The sequence below is a fragment of the Halichoerus grypus genome, chromosome 6 (genome assembly GCF_964656455.1).
Source record: "Halichoerus grypus chromosome 6, mHalGry1.hap1.1, whole genome shotgun sequence".
NCBI classification, from domain to species: Eukaryota; Metazoa; Chordata; class Mammalia; order Carnivora; family Phocidae; genus Halichoerus; species Halichoerus grypus.
The window spans coordinates 10,093,893-10,111,793 of NC_135717.1; the positions used below are offsets into that span (position 1 = coordinate 10,093,893).

Sequence of the window (17,901 nt, forward strand, 5' to 3'; positions counted from 1 at the left end):
GTGTTCTCTCTCATATAAATAAATAAAATCTTAAAAAAAAAAGATTTATTTATTTGGGGGGCGGAGGGGTAGAGGAAGAGAGAGTCTTAAGCAGACTCCGCACTGAGCGGGGAGCCCCATGCGGGGCTCAATCCCAGGACCCTGAGACCATGACCTGAGCTGAAACCAAGATTCCGACCCTCAATCCACTGAGCTACGCAGGAGCCCCTCAGAGTTGCTTCTGATTGGCTCTCATCTGCTTTCCATCTTCAGAACCCCCTTGGCCTTTGCAGCCATCCTGGGCTCCCTTCCCACAGGGAGGGAGGGAGGGAGGACTGTGACAGAATCCAGGAGGCCAGCAACCTGAAAGAGCCCTGCCTTTCACTTTGTGCTTCCTCCTCTCCATGGTTAGAGAAGACCCTGTTCGAAATCCCCCGCTCACAGGAGGAAATCCAAAGTCCTAACACGTCCTCTGATCACCTGGCTCCTTGAAAGAAGTTCACATTTCTTTAATTTTTTTTTTTTTTTTTTAGAGTAAACTCTATGAACTCAAGACCCCAAGATCAAGAGTCGCACGCTCTACACGCTGCACCCGCCAGGCGCCCCGAACTTCACGGTTGTGGAATGCTAACGTGCTACTAGGCACCGATTGTTCTTAGTGCTTCATGTAGATTAATGTACTCAACCTTGACAACAACCCTAGGAGGTAGTCTATCACGAGCTCCACTTTACAGATGGGGAAACTGAGGCCCAGAGAGGATTGCCCATCAACTGGTAGGTGATGGAGCTCGATTCTTACCATTGCACTGTGCCTCGTGTCTTATCTCTTAATTTCCAGAACGTCCCTCCTGGCCACATGGACACGATTTAGCTCCCAGGTTCCTGAACATAGCCTTTTCCACTTGGAAGCCCTCCCATGAGGCTGACACCTTCTCCAGACTGCTTTTCTCTGGGCCCACTCTTCACCCCCCCTCTCCCCTTGGTCTCCGGGTCTGGCTCCACCCACCAGCCCGGGACCTCCGCCTCAGGGCTGGCCAGTGCCCAGCCTCCCTCATCATACCATTACCCCTTAGCTGAAGTGAACTGAAACACTACCCCCAATTTGTAGGTGGGGAAACTGAGTTCAAGAGGTTAACTCATTTCTCAAAGATTATGGGTACCAGAGCAATGGAGGGATAATGGTGGGAACTAAGCTGATTCATTTATTCTAGCGTCATTAAGTGTCTACCCTTGGCCAGGAACCGCACTGGGTGCCTTGGTGGATATGAACCAGACGGCCTGGTGCCTCCTCCTTGGTGTCATTGTCACTGTGCAGACCCCAAGCTCCCCCAACACACCCACATTTCCATATTCAAGGGAAATGGAGAAGAATTTGAACTGGGGAGGGGAGGGCCGGCAGCTGTAACTCCTGATCTCACAGGAGACAGATCTTACTCAGGGGAGGAGGGTGCGATATTCATCTGGATCTTGGGTACCACTTTTTCCAAAGATGTGTTGGGAACGTGACCACCAAGACACCCCCGTGCCATTTTCCCCCACCCGCTTTGGCCTCAGGACAGTTCAGTAAGACCTGGAGTTCTCAGCTCGGCTACACCATCTCCTCCTCATCCCTTCCTGTCCGGTCCAAACGTCACCTCCTCTGTGGAGCCTTCCCGGAAACTCCAGGAGCCCCCCCCCCGCCCCCCCCAAAGCATCCCGAGCTTCCACCTCTCCCGGGGGTCTGGGACACCCTCGTGCGCGGAGCAAGGCTGAAGGAGGCTCTTTCAGCGCCGGTAGGTGACCTGCGCGGAGGCGGGTGTGGGCGCACCCCGGACGCCCCACGACGGACGGCTGCGAGGCTGGGGAGGAGGTGAGGCCGCGTTTTCCGCCCGCCCGCCCACTTGCGGCGCGGCGCGGCTGCCCGAGAAACGCGAGGCCACGTGAGCGCGCGCCTGACCCCCGCCGCGCCAGGCCCCGCCCTCTCGCGCCCGCCCCAGCGCCGGCCCCTTTTGTTCCCTCCCGGAGCCGGGCCGCTCGCTCCGCTCCCGCTCAGCTCGGCTCGGCTCGGCTCGGCCGCGGGGCGCGCAGGCGGCGGCCGGGACTGCTCGGTCCGCGCCTCCCGCCTTCCCGCCGCCGCCGCCGCCGCCCGGACGCGAGGCTCGGGCCCGGAGAGCGAGCGCGGAGCCCCGGCGCCGGGAGGGGCTGCGGCCGGTGGGCAGCGGCGCACGGGGAGGGGCCGCAGCATCCTCTCCCCCCGCGGCGCCCGGGTCGGGAGCGGAGGAGGCCGGGCTCCGAGCCGCCCGCCGCGCAGCCCGCCGCCGGAGGGGCGCAGGTAGGAGCCACCGGAGGGCCCCCGCGGGAGGGGGCTCGCCGGGCAACAAAGGAGCGGGGGATGCGGGAGGCGGCGGCGGCCCGGCCTGGGCTGCAGCGGGGCGGCCGCCCGCAGACATTGTCGGGGCGTGGGGGAGGCCGGAGGGTCGGGGGCCGGTGGGTGGGCGTGAGCGGGAGCTGCTCCCGCTGCACCCCCAACTTCCCCGTCGCCCGCTGGCGAGGAGGGGACGCTGCCGGCGTTGGGGGGCTTCCCGGGCTGCGGGTCCCCTCGGTGAAGGCATCGCCCGCACCCTCGCCCTCCGCATCCGCAGACCGGGGTTCGGCACATCTGCTGGGAGGGGGGGGGGGCCGCCCGTCCCGGCTCTCAAGGGCAGCGCGGGGCGGCCGGACGCGCCGCAGGGCTCTCTGGGCTCCCAGGCGGTGGGGGGCGGGGAGGGGGGCGCAGCCTGGTGGGCGCGGCCACACAGCCCCCTGCTCCAGACCCGGGCTCTGGGAGAACACAGCCTCCGCCCCGCCGGCTGCCGTCGCCCGGCCGATTGCCTTTGCAAAACTTGGTTGAAGTGCATGGTGGAGGGGGTGAGGGGGAGACTGGGGCAGGGTGGCTTCCCGCAGGGGTGCCCCCCCAGGCTGGCGCTGGTAGCTGGTGAGGCAGCAGATTTTCTGCCCTCCCCATAGGGAGGGGCCTTCGCCGCCGAGATGCTTCGCCGGGCCTCCAGGGCGCGCCCGTTTGGGCCCTTCAGGCGGGGCCTGGGCGGGGCGGGTGCCCACTGAGCACTGCCACGCAGGCCCCAGCCCCCCCCCGGGAAGGATGGACAGACGGGGCATCTTGGGGAGAGTCACACACCCAGCAGCGCATCCCCAACCTTTGATACCCCGCCGCTTCCATGTGGGTGAGAAGTAGGAGTCCAATGGTGGGGGGGGGGATATACGCGTGTAAGATGCCCAAGGAGGTTAGTGGGGGTAGCACTGGCCTAGGGCTGCAGGCAGAGGAGGAGGAGAGTGCAGAGACCGCCACGTGGGGCAAGACACCCCACCAGTTGTAATGTAAACAATGAGCCCTTCATTCATCCAGCTGCTGTCACCTGGCCCAGCACTGCCAGGGGCGGGCGGGCAGGTCCACAGATCGGGGGGCCTCGCAGCTCCGAAGGAGCACAGCCCAGCAGCTCTTGATGGCTTGCTTGATGAGTGCTTTGGGAGCTGGGAAAACAGAGGAGGGACCCCTGGAAGATGGGGAGGAGCAGGAAGCTTGATAGAACCCCGTGCATCAGTTTGCTGCCAGGATGCCAAAGGGGGCTTCGGGCGGGGGAAGTCGCATGGGCAAGTGCTCGGAGTCCAGAAAGGAGGCCTGGTGGCTGTTGGGTAGGAGGAGCAGCTTGGGTAGGAGGAGCAGCTTGGGCATTCCTGACCCCGCTGGGCCCCTGCTGTCCTCGTCTGAGCCGCTGGAACAAAATAGCACAGACTGGGTGGCTTACGCCCAACAGAAATTGATTTCTCACAGTTCTAGAGGCTGGAACAGGAGTTAGGTGACGGGGTATGGGCTTTAAGGCAGGGGAACTTCTGTTGAGGGAAGGGATTGTTCTGTCCCTTGTACTTTTGCAGATGGGCCCCCCCCCCCCGGCACCCTCTTCCATGAGCCATGAGCCCAGGCTGCACTGGCATCTGCAGTGCCTGGCCCAGGAGAGATGTTGGGGTACGGGCTCCGGGTCCGGTGGAGGGGGGAGAGAGATGGAGCAGAACTTCAAGGCAGAGGACCTGGCAGAGGGAGGCTGGGGTGGGGGGCTCAGCACACACGAGTGTGCACCAGCGAGCTTCTAGGTGCACCCCGCAGGCTGCGAAGGTGGTGTCTGGAATTCTGCCCCCGAGCTTGGAATCCCAAGTAGGGGATCCACCCACAGAGGCCCCAGTCCCTTTCCAGTATCTGCTGCTTGATGTGGCGGTTTGGATGCTGGCCCCGACAGCCTGGGTTCCAGCTCTGTTACTTACTAGCTGTGTGACCTCAGACGAGTCACTGCACCTCTCTGCCTTAGTTTCCCTATCTATTAAAAATGAGGGTGCTTATGGTATCTGCCTTCTAGGGTCGCTGCGGGAGTCGAATGGATGGATGTGTGTGAAGTGTGTGCACGGTGACAGGGAGAGTGCCCGGTGTTGGTTTTGCTGGTGCCCTGGGTCCAGCCTCCGTCCACACCCATGTGGCTCATCCCCCCCCCCCCCCCCGCCAAAGCTGTCTGTCCACCGTGGGGCAGTCCTGCCTGTTATCCCACCGCTCACTGCGGTCTCCTCCCTGGGCTGCTCCCTCTGCTCTGGTCTGTGATGTGGGAGACACTTGCCTCCCCGGCCCTCCCACCCTGAAGATTGACCCTGGTCCTCTTAATGCCATCTCTTGCACCTCTACTTCCATGCCCCTGGGGGGGGTGGCATTCCTGACCCCGCTGGGCCCCTGCTGTCCTCGTCTGAGCCGCTGGAACAAAATAGCACAGACTGGGTGGCTTACGCCCAACAGAAATTGATTTCTCACAGTTCTAGAGGCTGGAAGTCCAAGATCAGGGCGCCAGCTCGGAAGGGGGAGGCCGTCTTCCGGGTGGCAGACTTCTTATAGTCCCACGTGGCAGAAGGGACTTGGGAGCTGTCTGGGGTCCCTTTTATGAGGGCACTAATCCCATTCAGGAGGGCTCCTCCCTCGTGATCCTATCACCTCCCAAAGCTCCCCCTGCCCAGTACCTTCGCATTGGGGATTAGGTTTCAACCTGTGAATCTGGGGCGGGCGGGACACGAACATTTAGACCATAGCACCTGCCCAGTGGGTCTTGGGGAGAACGGCAGCTTTTGTGTGGGTTTTTAAAAAAAACAACAACACATACCCAAGCCCTTGCTCTGTGCTAGGAGCTGTTTCGAGCTCTCTAAATGCATGTATTCATTTGTGGCTATCGTCACAACGCCTACATTTGACAGATGAGGGAATCAGGGCCTAGGGAGGTTTCCCTCTTTGCCTTTCGTGCATCCCTGAAGCACCTACCGTGTGTGCCGGGGAGACAGGCTACCACGTGCATTATTACCAGGGTCTGGTTGGGGCCACGCCTTCCTCTGACACCACGCCGTTTGCCCAAAGCCAAAGTCCGCACGCTGTCTGGCTCCCCGGGGCCCAGCCAGCCTGTGCCTCGCCTTCCCAGCTCGGCTCTCCCCACCCACCCATCCTGGCCTCACCCCGATGAGCCTGAGCTTCGATAAACTGTGAGTGGTGGGGCTGGCAGGGCTCGGTGAGCAGGAAGGCGGGGAGGGCCCTGACCCGTGTCTTCGGGATTCTTTGCTTGCAGGGCACAGGAAACCTCCTCCAATTAGGTTAAACGAGAGGGGGGTTAGGAGAGAAAGGGAGCTAGTACAGTTGCAGGCGGCCGGGCTCCCCCAGGCCCCGGGGCGCTGGCGGGCAGCCCCTCCTCCGGCTTGCCGCTTTCTGGGCTTTCTGGACCGTGGTTTCATTTTTCTCCGCCTCTCCCGCTGCATCTGTCCCTGCTCCTCTCCCTGTCGGCTGGCTCTGTCTGGGCTGTCGGCGTGGCTGCCCTGAGTGCTGGCTTTAGCTTGAGGCCACAGGACCTCCTGTGGGCTCCCCCCTCGGTCTCGGGGTGCTAGACTGACCGACTGGCCCAGCTTGGGTGAAGGGGCCCACCCTGTCGCTCAGCTGGTGGGGGGCAGGCCCCGGGGCGCTGGGGCTGGGGGCTGGGGATCCCGCCACGGGGTTGCCTACTGTAATGATGCTCGGTGTGTGCAGGGGGAGGGCTGGTGAGCAGGGCATTGCTGCCCTTGGATACTCAGGGTCTGATGGGAGAGGCAGACCCAGGGCCAGTTAACTGTGTGATTTCTTGGGAGTAGCTGGTGTGCTGTCCGGCCTGGGTGGGGAGGGAGGGTGGGGGGTGGCAGAGAGTGTGAGCCACAGCCCCCCCCCCCCACCTCCCCCAGCCCCTGCTCAGAAGCCAGTGAGGCTCCTCCCTTCAGGACCTGGAGACTGGAGGTCCGGTTGCCAGCCTGGGACCTGGGCCACCCCACTGCCCACCTTGTCCCCCCCCCCCGACTCCCTTGCAGGGCTGCCCGCAGCGGGGGGGATGTACAGAAAGAGTAATACAAAACTGATATGTTCAGAAGAAATGATTCAAAATGATAATGAAACGTTTCCCTTCCGAATAGAAAGCAGAGCGTGTCAGGTGATTTTTATTAACAAGGCCTACATTCGGGGCTTCGTCCACTTAGCACTTCTGTCTTCCCTGGGTGGCTCTCGTTGGTGCATCCCTGCAATCTGTCTTTGGCTCTGTCTGCCCAGGAAAACACCTGCTCCGTGTTCACGTCCTTCTTGGCCCTCGTGGCCTCTCTGCCGTGAGAGGGTGGAATTTCAGGCTCATGTGGGGTCCCTGTTTTTCCGGCTGGGGGCTCAGCCTACAGCCCACCATTCTTCCAGGTGCACCGTGAAGCTGGACAGGGCCACGAGGGAAGGAGGGTGTCTCTGGAGGTTTGGTGTCTGTGGAGGTCTTGCCGCCTCATATCCTGATTCTGCTCAGGCTGTTCCCTTTCTGCTGTAGGCTGTTCCTTGCATGAATTCGTTGGTTCATTGACACAGCTCACACTTCAGCTTCTTTCAGACCAGGGGCTGAGCTGGGGCACAAGGAGCTCAGGGCAGAGGAGGGAAGACCTTCACGAGGGTCTTGCGTGCTCTTTGTCTGACTCCCGAAAGGACTGGAGGTGATTTGCAAAGGTAAACGCGGTATAACGAGATGAAAAAGGCGCGCGAAGGTTGAGCAAGAAGAAAATAAAAAATCCAATGAAGCTGGAGGGGGCCCGCTGTACCTTCTCCTGGGGGTAATTTGACTCCGAGCTTTCTAGCAGCCAGATCCGAGGAAGGAGCAGGGGTTTGGAGTGGCCGTACTGTCGCCTCGCCTTGTGTGAGTCCTGCTGCGTGTACCGCTAAAGCCTAAGGGAGGGCCAGCATGGTCCTGGGTGCGGCCTCTGGTCCAGAAAGCAGGGGGGAGCAGCACCTGCCTCCTGATGCTTCGGAGCTCCTCTGGGAGGGTCCCTGCCCCCAGCTGGAGTTCATGCGCACAGCCAGCCCCCTCCCCTGGGGTCTGACTCGTCCCAGGCATGGGTGGGTGAGAGCCGGTGAACCAGGAGCCACACCGGTCTCTGCCCGAGAATCCCCGTCTCACGAGGAGGCACAGGGGCCAGGACACGGGGCGTGTAGCTTGTGCTCCCGGTTGGCCCCAGGAGTTGGCTGAGGGATAGAAGAGGGGCGGAGGTGTTCGGGCAGGACAAGTGATGGGGTGAGGTGTCTTTAGGAGCAACGAGAAGTTCAAGGAAGGTGGAACGGAGGCTGCTGGTGGGTCGGGGCCCCAGGAAATGAGGCCAGAGACAGGCAGTACCTGGGCTGGTGGGCAGAGATGCTGCAGACCGTGGCCTTGGCTCCCAGGGCCGTGGGCTGCCCTCCTGACCTCTTGCCTAAACCTCTGCCCTTGGCCCCCCCAACCCAGGTGCCTGGAGGAGAGTCGGTCTTGGTTCTGAGGAAGTCAAGAAAGTGGTTAAGAGTTCAGGCTCCATGGCCAGAGGGCATGAGTTCAAATTTCACGCCTGCTGTCGTTCAGTCCCATCACCCTGGGCAAAGGATTGAGCACCCCAGGCCTCGGTTTCCCCACTAAGAAAGTGGATGGAGCTCATAACAGGGCAAAGGTTAAATGTGTTGGTATTTATAACGCACTTGGACTGGTGTCTGGAGCAGAACAGACCTTGCAGGTCTGTGGCTCCTGAGGCTGGAGGAGCTCAGCGGAAGACGGGGGCTCATCCCACCTGAGCCCCCCACACCCAGTGCACCCACACAGGTTCTGAGTCCAGCACAGTGAAGAAGCAAGCTCTCTCTGTGATGGGGGGTGGTGCTGCATGGGGTCACCCTTCCCCCTGCGGTGGGCCAGCCCTGGGGGCACGGGGGTGCTCAACACCATTAATGGTTAATGTTGTTACTGACGGTAACAGTAGCTGTGTGAGTTCGGGAGAGCCTCTTAGGGCAGCTGTGCCAACTGGAGCAGAAACGTGCTCTGAGAACAGGCCTGACTCTGCTTGATCCCCTCCAGTGATGGGGGGCTCACTGCCAGCCTCTTTGTTCACCGGACCCACATGGGGTTAGCATCCACTCTGTGCTGGATGCTCGTTGTTTTGGAACGTTCGGCCCTTCCCAGAGACGGCTCCAAGCTGGCCATGGCCCTCAAGCGCAGCGATGGCGTGTGGACAAGCTGTCGTGGGCCTCCAACTAGACATGGGCAGGACGAGGGTGGCAGAGGAGGGCATTTCCATTCACTCAATGATCCTTTCATTCCTGCCTGTGTTCGGGCAGCGTTCTGAGCCGCTGTGTGTGCTGGGCGCTGTCCTAGGTACCGAGAGCCCCGCAATGAACAAGAGAGGCAGAGAGCCTGCCCTCTTAAAGCTGCTTTCAGTGAGAGGTGAGGGAGTTTGCCAGCTGAGGCGAGGAAGGGCATTCTCGGCAGAGGGAACAGCGTGTGCGAGGGCCCGGGGATGTGACAGAATGTGTATGGGTGTGGGTGGGCGTCTGTGGCATTCAGGCAGCATTTGGTGGCTGGGGGTGGCGATTGCCTTTCTGGAAGCACTAAAAGAAAACACTGTGAGGGCTTGCTAGGGACTGACCTCACCCCTGGGGCCACCAGGTTCTGCCCCTCCTCCACCCATCCCTCCCCAGCCCCGCCTCCAGCAGCCCTGGGTTGCCCTTCAGAGGCATAGATGGTGCCCATTGGCCCCCTGGCTGGTTCATTCCTTCTCCAGGCTCCCGCATGGGCCCAGTTTGCATTCTGTCCTGCAATGTCAGTGAGGGGACAGGTCCAGGTCTCAGTGGGCTCAGCCTCCTCCCTGCCCCTCGCCTGCAGGGGAAGGCTCAGGAGAGGATGCTGGGGTGCTGACTTGAGTGCCTCGTTTAGGGAATAAGGTTGGCGTGCTGGAATGTTGTCCAGCGAGCACAGCACTGCTGCGTGTCAGGCCCTGGGTGCTTGAACTCCATGGGGTTTGGGCCTGCCGCAGGGAGCTTGCAGGACCCGGGGGGAGACAGGTGCTCCAGTGGGTCCCCATGGTTCAGCACCACCGCCTGGGGCTCTCTGATGGGTGGAAAGGCCCCAGAGAGGCAGGGACCACCCCTGCTTCTTCCACTTCTGCTGCCCACCCCCAGCCCAGGTAATTAAAAAAAACAACAGCATATATATATATATATATATATATATATATATATATATATAAAAACCTTTTTATGGAAATATAACATCCATGCAGGAAAGTGTGCATGCCACACGTGTACTTGCTTGTTCACTTTTCTCCAACCGAAACGCCTGTGTAACAGAACCCAGATCAGGTCTGAGATCCTGCTGGCTCCCCAGTGCCCCTCTTGCTTGTCCTTCCAGTCAGTACCCCTGACCCAAGGGGGACCTCTTCCCTGATTTCTGATGCCATCAATAAAGGTGGTCTGGCAACTTCATTTTTATTTATTTGTTTGCTTATTTATATTTATGTTATTTATTTATTTGTTTATATTTAAGCAGGCTCCATGCTCAGCGTGGGGCTTGAACTCATGACCCTGAGATCAAGATCTGAGCTGAGATCAGGAGTAGGAGGGTTGGGGCTCCTGGGTGGCTCAGTCGTTACGCGTCTGCCTTCGGCTCAGGTCATGGTCCCAGGGTCCTGGGATCGAGCCCCGCATCGGGCTCCCTGCTCAGTGGGAAGCCTGCTTCTCCCTCTCCCACTCCCCGTGCTTGTGTTCCCTCTCTCGCTGTGTCTCTCTCTGTCAAATAAATAAATAAAATCTTTAAAAAAAAAGGAGTCGGACACTTAACCGACTGAGCCACCCAGGCACCCCTGTGTGTGTGTGTGTGTATATATATATATGTGTGTATACATATATATGTGTGTGTATATATATTTTTTTTTTTCTTTTTTTTTAGAGAGAGAGAGTGTGAGTGTGGTGGGGAGGGGTCGAGGGAGAGGCAGAAAGAATCTTAAGCAGGCTCCACACCCAACATGGAGCCCGATTCAGGGCTCGATCTTACAACCCTGAGATCGTGTCCTGAGATGAAATCTAGAGTCGGACGCTTAACTGACTGAGCCACCCAGGTGCCCTTGTATTTTCATTTTTAATTGTGGTGTAGTTGACACACAATATTATTAGTTTGGGGCATATGACATAGTGACTGGACAAGTCTCTACATTGTTCGGTGCTCCTCACTGTGTCCCATCTGTCACCACGTGAACTTCTGACGATATCACTGACTACATTCCCTTCACCTTTTTCACCCATCCTCCCACCCCCTTCCCCTCTGGTATCCACCAGTCTGATTCTCTGCATTCGTGAGTCTGTTTGTTAGAACTTCATTTTATTTATTTATTTTTTAAAGGTTTTATTTATTTGACAGAGAGAGACACAGCGAGAGAGGGAGCACAAGCAGGGGGAGTGGGAGAGGGAGAAGCAGGCTTCCCACTGAGCAGGGAGCCCAATGCGGGGCTCGATCCCAGGCCCCTGGGATTATGACCTGAGCCGGGGGCAGATGCTTAACGACTGAGCCACCCAAATGCCCCTTATTTATTTATTTTTAAATTTTTTTTATTCATTTGAGAGAGAGGGAGAGAGAGCGAGCATGAGTTGGGGAGAGTGGCAAAGAGTGGGAGAAGCAGACTCCCCGTGGAGCAGGGATCCCAATGCGGGACTTGATCCCAGGACCCTGAGATCATGACCTGAGCCAAAGGCAGTTGCCCAACGACTGAGCCACCCAGGCGCCCCTGTTTGCTGGTCTTTGGAATGCCCTCTTTTTGTGTAGTGCTCGGTCAGGTGTTTTGCTGATCTTTCTAACTTTATTTGTTGGGCTTCTCTCTATATTCTGAACAGGAATCCTTCGTGGAAGTAGGAATTGCAAACGTCTTCTTCCCATTCTGTGGCTAACTCTTGACACACACTCTATCTCTCCATGCTGTCATTTGATGCACAGAAGCTCTTAATCTTTTTTTTTTTTAAGATTTTATTTATTTATTTGAGAGAGAGAGAATGAGAAAGAACACATGAGAGGGGATAGGGTCAGAGGGTGAAGCAGACTCCCTGCCGAGCAGGGAGCCCGATGCGGGACTCAATCCTGGGACTCCAGGATCATGACCTGAGCCGAAGGCAGTCGCTTAACCAACTGAGCCACCCAGGCGCCCCAGAAGCTCTTAATCTCGTCCATTTATCCATCCTTTCCCTGCTTTCCAGCACTTCTGTGTCCTGCTTAAGAAATCTTGGCCTACCCTAGTGTCATCAAGATTTTTTTCTCATGTGTTCTGCTAAAAGCTGTATTGGTTTGCCTTCCACAGTTAGATCTGCTGTCCATCTGGAATTGATTTTTGTGTACGAGGTGAAGTCAACGTATTCCTTTCCTTTTGCTACTCTGACAAGTGGCCCCAAACGTACTGGCCTCCAAACAAAAATGTATTATCATCTTACAATCCTGGAGGCCGGGAGTCTGAAATGGATCACTCCAGGCTAAGATCAGGATGCTGGCAGGGCCGTGTTCCTTCTAGAAGCTCGGGGAAGGGTCCGTTTCTTGACCTTTTCCAGCTTCTCGAGGCTGCCAACATTCTTTGGCTGGTGGCCCCCTCCTCTGTCTTCAAAACCAGCCATGTTGCACCGAGTTGTTGGCACGCTGTCACCTCCCTGATTCTGTCCCTCCTGCCTCCCTCTTGCACTTCGAAGGACACTTGTGATCCCTTTGGGCCCGTCTGGATAATCCAGAATAATCTTCCCATCTGAAGGTCAGCTGACTAGCATCCTTGATTCCATCTACAACCTTACTCCCCTTTGCCATGTGGAAGCTAACATGTTAACAATTTCCGGGGATGGAGACATGAACATCGTGGCTGTGTTGGGTCTGGGGAGGGGAAGGAAAGTCATCATTTCTACCCACTATAGGCGGGATCATGATTTTTTTTTCCCCATGTGGTTGTCCAGTTGACCCAGCATCACTTATTGTAAAGACCATCCTTTACTCGGGGGTATTTTTTTTTTAATTTTATTTATTTATTTGAGAGAGAGAGAGGGAGAGTGTGTGAGTGCGCACACAAGTGGGGGAAAGGGGCAGAGGGAGAGGGAAAAGCAGACTCCCCGCCGAGCAGGGAGCCTGATGCGGGGCTCGATCCCAGGACCCCTCAGGGATCATGCCTTGAGCCAAAGGCAGATGCTTAACCGGCGCTCAGGAGTATTTTTAAGTTTCTTCTGCAAATCCTGGCCCTAGAGAGGAGGCCTGGCTGGCTGGGTTGGGGAGGGGACCCCAGGTGATGGGGTGCTTTCCCGCAGCTCCCTGGCCTGGATGTGTGGGACGGCGCTACAATAGTAAAAAGAGAGTAGCTCAGTGTCCTGGCCTGGGAGGCAGGACACGGGAGCCCTATTCCTTCCTCTTCTGCCTGGATCAGCAGGTGACCTCAGCAGGCCCCTTCCCTCCCTCGGCCTCTGACTTCATCTGGTCGCAGGGACCCCCTTGCCCAGCACCAGTTTCTGTCACTTGAATCTCACTGTCCTGGTCCCTTGCTCTGTGACCGGCAGCCTGGGCCCCAGTTTCCCATTCTGTGAAATGGGAACAAAGATGGGCTGGAGGACAACTTGAGTCAGCTAGTGCCTGCCCGCATCCTGGGCCCGTGGCAGGAGGGCCCCAGCTGTCCAGTCTCTGGGGGTGTGGGTGGCCACGCAGCCTGGAGCGGGCTCTGGAGCCATGCTGTCCCCTGGTTGTGAGTGTGCCAATTCTGTGTGTGTGTGTGTGTGTGTGTGTGTGTAAGGCAAGGAAGTGTACTGACCTTGACTTTCCTTCCCCTCCCCCAGACCCGACACAGCCCTGATCCCCTTTGCTGTGCTGAGAGACAGGATCTGAACTACCTCCCGGCCTGAGAAGAGATGGCCCCACTCCAGGGTGTCCAGCTCAGGTAAGACAGACAGCCCAGTCTTTCCTGGGGCTCTGCTGTCACCCCCGGCTGTGGGTAGGGTGGGGAAAATGCTGACTTTACAAATTGGGGTCTTCAGCCCTGAGCCTAGAGGCTGTGAGGATGGTGAGCACGTTGGACTGGACCCCAGTCTTCTGGACTTGGCCCCGCTTGCCCCCAGTCTCAGGTGCCACAGAAGCTGGGGTCCACTGGGGCCCCCGGGTTGTCCTCTACTCAGCCCCTGCGTGCCCCGCCCTCCATGTCCATGCTGCCGGCCTGGCATGCCATCTTCCCTGCCTCAGCCTGCCTCTCCTTGAAGCCACGTCGGCTGGTGGAGCCTGGGTTCCAGCTTGGGTTCCGATCCCAGCTCTGCTGTGAGGCTTGGGCCGGCCCCTTCCCCAGGCTGGTTCTGGATGGCCGCCAGGCCCCTTGGTACTCCCTGGCAAGGCCCGTTACCTCCCTGTCCTTCTTGGGGCCATGGTCTCCTGTCAGCCATTGGCCCACAGCCCTGTGAGTGGTAGGATTGCACAGCCTGGGCTGGCTCTGTGGGGCCTCGCTGGCCGGGTGAGAGCGAAGGCTGGGTGTGGGGACGGGGGCACAGGCAGGCCGGCGCCGTCTCCCCAGCCGTCCCGTGAGGCCCCCGGCTTTGGCTCTCCCATCAAGCTGGCAGGACTCGCAGGGAGGGGGCCTGTCTCAGCCCCACCCTGCTCTGTGCCCCCACGTGGGGACTCTAGCTTCACCACCAGGCGGAAGTCCCTGACCTCGGTCAGATGCAGACAAAAAGAGCCTCCGTTCCGAGCAGGATGGGACAAACAGGGAGTGGCAGCTGGGAGTAGGCCCATGGGGACAGTGGTCACACCCGCCTGCTAGATTTAGGGGTTGGGGGGGCGCTGGGTTTCTGGTGCAGGTGGGAGTGTTGGGGTGCCTGGTGGGGCAGGGCTGGGGGAGCCCACACCACACAGACATCAGGGGGAGCCTTGGCCTGGCAGTCAGCACCTGTGGGGGGGTCTACTCTGTTTGGGGCCTGCCCCTCCATTCCTCTGGGTGGGTGTGTATAGGGAGGAAAGCCACTCTTTGCTTCCCCCCCTCTCCTATGTCTGCCTTTACGTCTTTTAGAAATTTTAGTTTAGGGCGCCTGGGTGGCTCAGATGGTTAAGCGTCTGCCTTCGGCTCAGGTCATGATCCCGGAGTCCTGGGATCGAGTCCCGCATCGGGCTCCCTGCTCCTTGGGAGCCTGCTTCTCCCTCTGCCTCTCTCTCTCTCTGTCTCTCATGAATAAATAAATAAAATCTTTAAAAAATAAAAAAATAAAAACTTAAAAAAAAAAATTTTAGTTTAGGGCGCCTGGGTGGCTCAGATGGTTAAGCGTCTGCCTTCGGCTCAGGTCATGGTCCCAGGGTCCTGGGATCAAGCCCTGCATCGGGCTCCCTGCCCCGCAGGAAGCCTGCTTCTCCCTCTCCCCCCACCTGCTTGTGTTCCCTCTCTCGCTGTTCTCTCTCTGTCAAATAGAGAAATAAAATCTTAAAAAAAAAATAAATTATTTTATTTTATTTAAATTTAATTAATTAACACAGATTAGTTTCAGAGGTAGAGTTCTACATTTTTTTAAATGATTATGAATATTTTAGACACTCAAAAAAAGGAATAGACAGAATACGATCAACACCCACGTACATCCTTCAGGACTGAAGAAACAAATCTTAGAAATAGAAACAGAGCCCCCAGTTACCGCACGCCAGCCCTGTTCCCACCTCGAACCCACGTCCCCGGATGTTGCGTGGACTGTTCAGCACCCTGCTGGTGCCTCCCGGGCTATGTGGTCCAGGCTCAGGCTCCGCGGCCACCAGCCCCTGCTGCCCGGCCTTGCCAGCTCCTGGTGTCACCTGGCTTTTTGACTTTTTGCCCATCTGATTGGGTGGGAAACGGGATCTCCTTGTGGCTTGGATTTGCATTTCCCTGCTGACTGGGAGGCCCAGCGGCTGTCCGGTGGGGCCCTCTCCTCGAAAGCTGCCTGTTCTTACCGGTCTCGTTCTTACGTGTCTGTGGTTCTTACCTGTCTATCCGGGGTGCCCTCAAATCTTCCTTCTTCATGTCACATACTGGGGGGTCCTCCCAGCCTGTGCTTCTCCCAAGGACCCCATCACTCAGCCTCCTGTCCCCCCCCAAGTGTCTCTCGGGGGACTCACACTTGGCATGTCCCAAACCGGGCTCCCCCCTCCAGCCCCCACCTTCTCCGAGGTCCCTCTCCGTGTGGAGAGATGCCCCCTCCTTCTGGGACCCTTGGTGCTCCCTCCATACCCACACCGTTGGCCACCAAATGCCGCTCAGCACGTGTCCACTCTCTGTCCCCTCCAGCCCCCCCCCGGTGGTTCAGGCCGCATTGTCGCGTCCCTTGTCTGTCACAGCGGCCCCCGGGGACTGTGGCCTCCCTGCCCTCATTCGCCCCAGCGCCCTCATCAGCTCCTGAGTGATTTTGCCAATAGGCACACCCCTTGCTTGACACCCTGTGTAGCCCCACATCCACTCAGGCTCATGGCCTGTGTGTGGGACTGGGAGACCCCCCACCGCCACCCTGCTGTTCCTCCCCATCTCTGGATGAACCCCCCCCCCACACACACACATTTTAGCCACTAAATCCTCAACTCTTTGGTTGACCTGGCAGAATCTGGCCTCTGCCTGGAAGTTCCCCTGCCTGGCCCCCAGCGCCCCATGCTCCCTATTACGGAGCACTCCCCCCACCCCGCCCCCACGGTGCCGCTGTGGCCTGAGCCTTAGGGCTGGTGGTGAGGGCTCAGGGACCGCACGGAGTTCATCTCTGGGCTCTGCTGTCCGGCACTCGGACCACAGGGCTGGGAGGGGAGGGGGAGCATGGGCACCCTGGCGTCTGACCCTGGAGGCAGGGGTAGGAAGAATAACCCAGGGGAGGCCCTGATGTTGGGGGTGGCAAGCCTGGGCTTGAAGGCTGGGCTTCAGCCAGCAACAGTGTCTTGCCAAAGTGACTCCTGGCGCCCGCCTCCCGCACCCCCTGGGCTATGGCAGCACCCTGGACATGGGCTTTCCACTGTCCTATTTGGCACCTTCCCCCAATTCCGTCAGGGCCACACCCTGGGCCTCCGATTGGCAGAGACTTCTTGGCCTCATTCCCCGCTGAGCCTGCGGCCTGCCACCCCCGGGCAGCTGAAATGGAAACCCTGAAATGCAGCCCGGGTTTGTCTTTGGGGTAAATGGCAATTGAGGGCAGCACAAAGGGGGCCTGTTGGTCTGAATGCTGCCTGCCCTCCCCTGCCCCTCCCCTGCCCGCCTCGCCTGGGCCCCGAGTCCCTGGGGGAGGCGGCGTGTGCACCCCAGGCCTTCCGAGATCATAATAGAGACCCATCAGTGTGGCAGTTGCCCTTCCCCGGGGGCTTCTGTGGGCCAGGCATGGAGGGCCGCCCGTGGGGTGTGTGTCCTGACTCGCCCATCCACGCTCCCCACGGGGCAGCCATACTTTCACCCCCTCTTACCGGCGGTGCAACAGGTACCCACCGGGCCACGGACCCACAGCCACTCGTGGTGGCTCGGGGTCTGGACCCACATTGCCTGTAGTCTGCTCCCTCCCTGTCTCCCAGGCCTGCCCCGCCCCCCAGAGCGTGGCCAGTGGCCAATTTATCACCACGTACTGGCTTTTCCCAAGAAAGCCCTTCCTTCCTCTATCCCACGAGCAGGGCTGAGTCACAAAGGGGTGATTGGCCCCAGGTCTCCTCCCCCTCTTCCTGTTCACCATTTCTTCTCTCCTGCCCTCTCCCCTTCGCTCGGCTCCCCCAGCTCCGGAGACCCTGGGGGTGGGGGCGGCCACCGGCCTCTCCTGCCCGGCCCTCCCCGCGCCCCGGCAGTGGTGGTGGGCCGAGGGAATGAGTGAGTGCAGCCGGCTCCTCTGGTCTCCTTTGTCAGCGAGGCATGCAGGCGCTCTCCCCAGAGGCCAGGGGTCTCACAAATGTTAGTCCAGGCCCAGGCTGCCCAGCCCGGGGCTGGGTCCAGCATAGTCTCTGAGCAGCGTGTGACGTTGGGTGAGTTCTGAACTTTTCTGAGCTTCCCCAGCTCTTCCTGTGAGTCGGCTTCTGGCTCATCGGGGCTTGGAAAGACGAGCGAGGCCCCATTCCTGCAAGGCCTGGCATACCCGTTTCTTCATACTAGAGGCTGCTGGGATCTTCAGGGTCTGGGAGGGAGGGGGGCAACGCTGGGAGCCTCCGAAAGCCTCCCCTGGGAGGAGCGTCCTGGAGATTTGTGGCTTCGGAGGCCTTTGTCCTCTGGGCAGTGGCAGGTGTGCTCTAGCATGGGGTTTCCGGATCATGGGCTCTGGGCCAGGCGCTGTGCTGGGGCCGGGTTCTCAGAGAAGCTGGGGCCCTGCCTGGGGTTGCCCGCGGGCTCCCAGGAGGCAAGATGAAGATAAAGGAGAACAGTATCATCTCTCCTCGGCTCAGCATGCCATCCTGAGGTCTCCGTGGGCCAGAGGTTCGGGGAGACTTCGCGGAGGAGGAAGTGTTGGGCTAGGTATTGCATAGGTGGTTGGAACAATGAAGCAGGTGGGAGAAAAGGCACAAGTGGGGTCTGGGAGGTGGGGAGTTGTCAGGTGAGTAGGGAGGGAATGCGGGGTCATCCGTGGCAGTGCTGGTT

At 58.9% G+C, this 17,901-nt stretch overlaps 1 protein-coding gene across 5 annotated transcripts in view; it reads left to right on the forward strand.

Annotated features, from left to right (window-relative positions):
* Window positions 1-1,731: 1,731 nt before the first annotated feature.
* CLIP2 (CAP-Gly domain containing linker protein 2) overlaps window positions 1,732-17,901 on the forward strand; it is a 72,092-nt gene continuing 55,922 nt past the window's right edge. For 2 of the 5 annotated variants that reach the window (XM_078074494.1, XM_036112595.2), the window contains exons 1-2: window positions 2,028-2,290; window positions 13,151-13,251. The gene's annotated coding sequence lies outside the window, so the exon portion shown is untranslated. Of the gene's footprint in view, window positions 1,752-2,026; window positions 2,291-13,150; window positions 13,252-17,901 lie in introns of those variants that run through there. The other 3 variants (XM_078074493.1, XM_078074495.1, XM_036112592.2) reach the window with 3 other exon arrangements.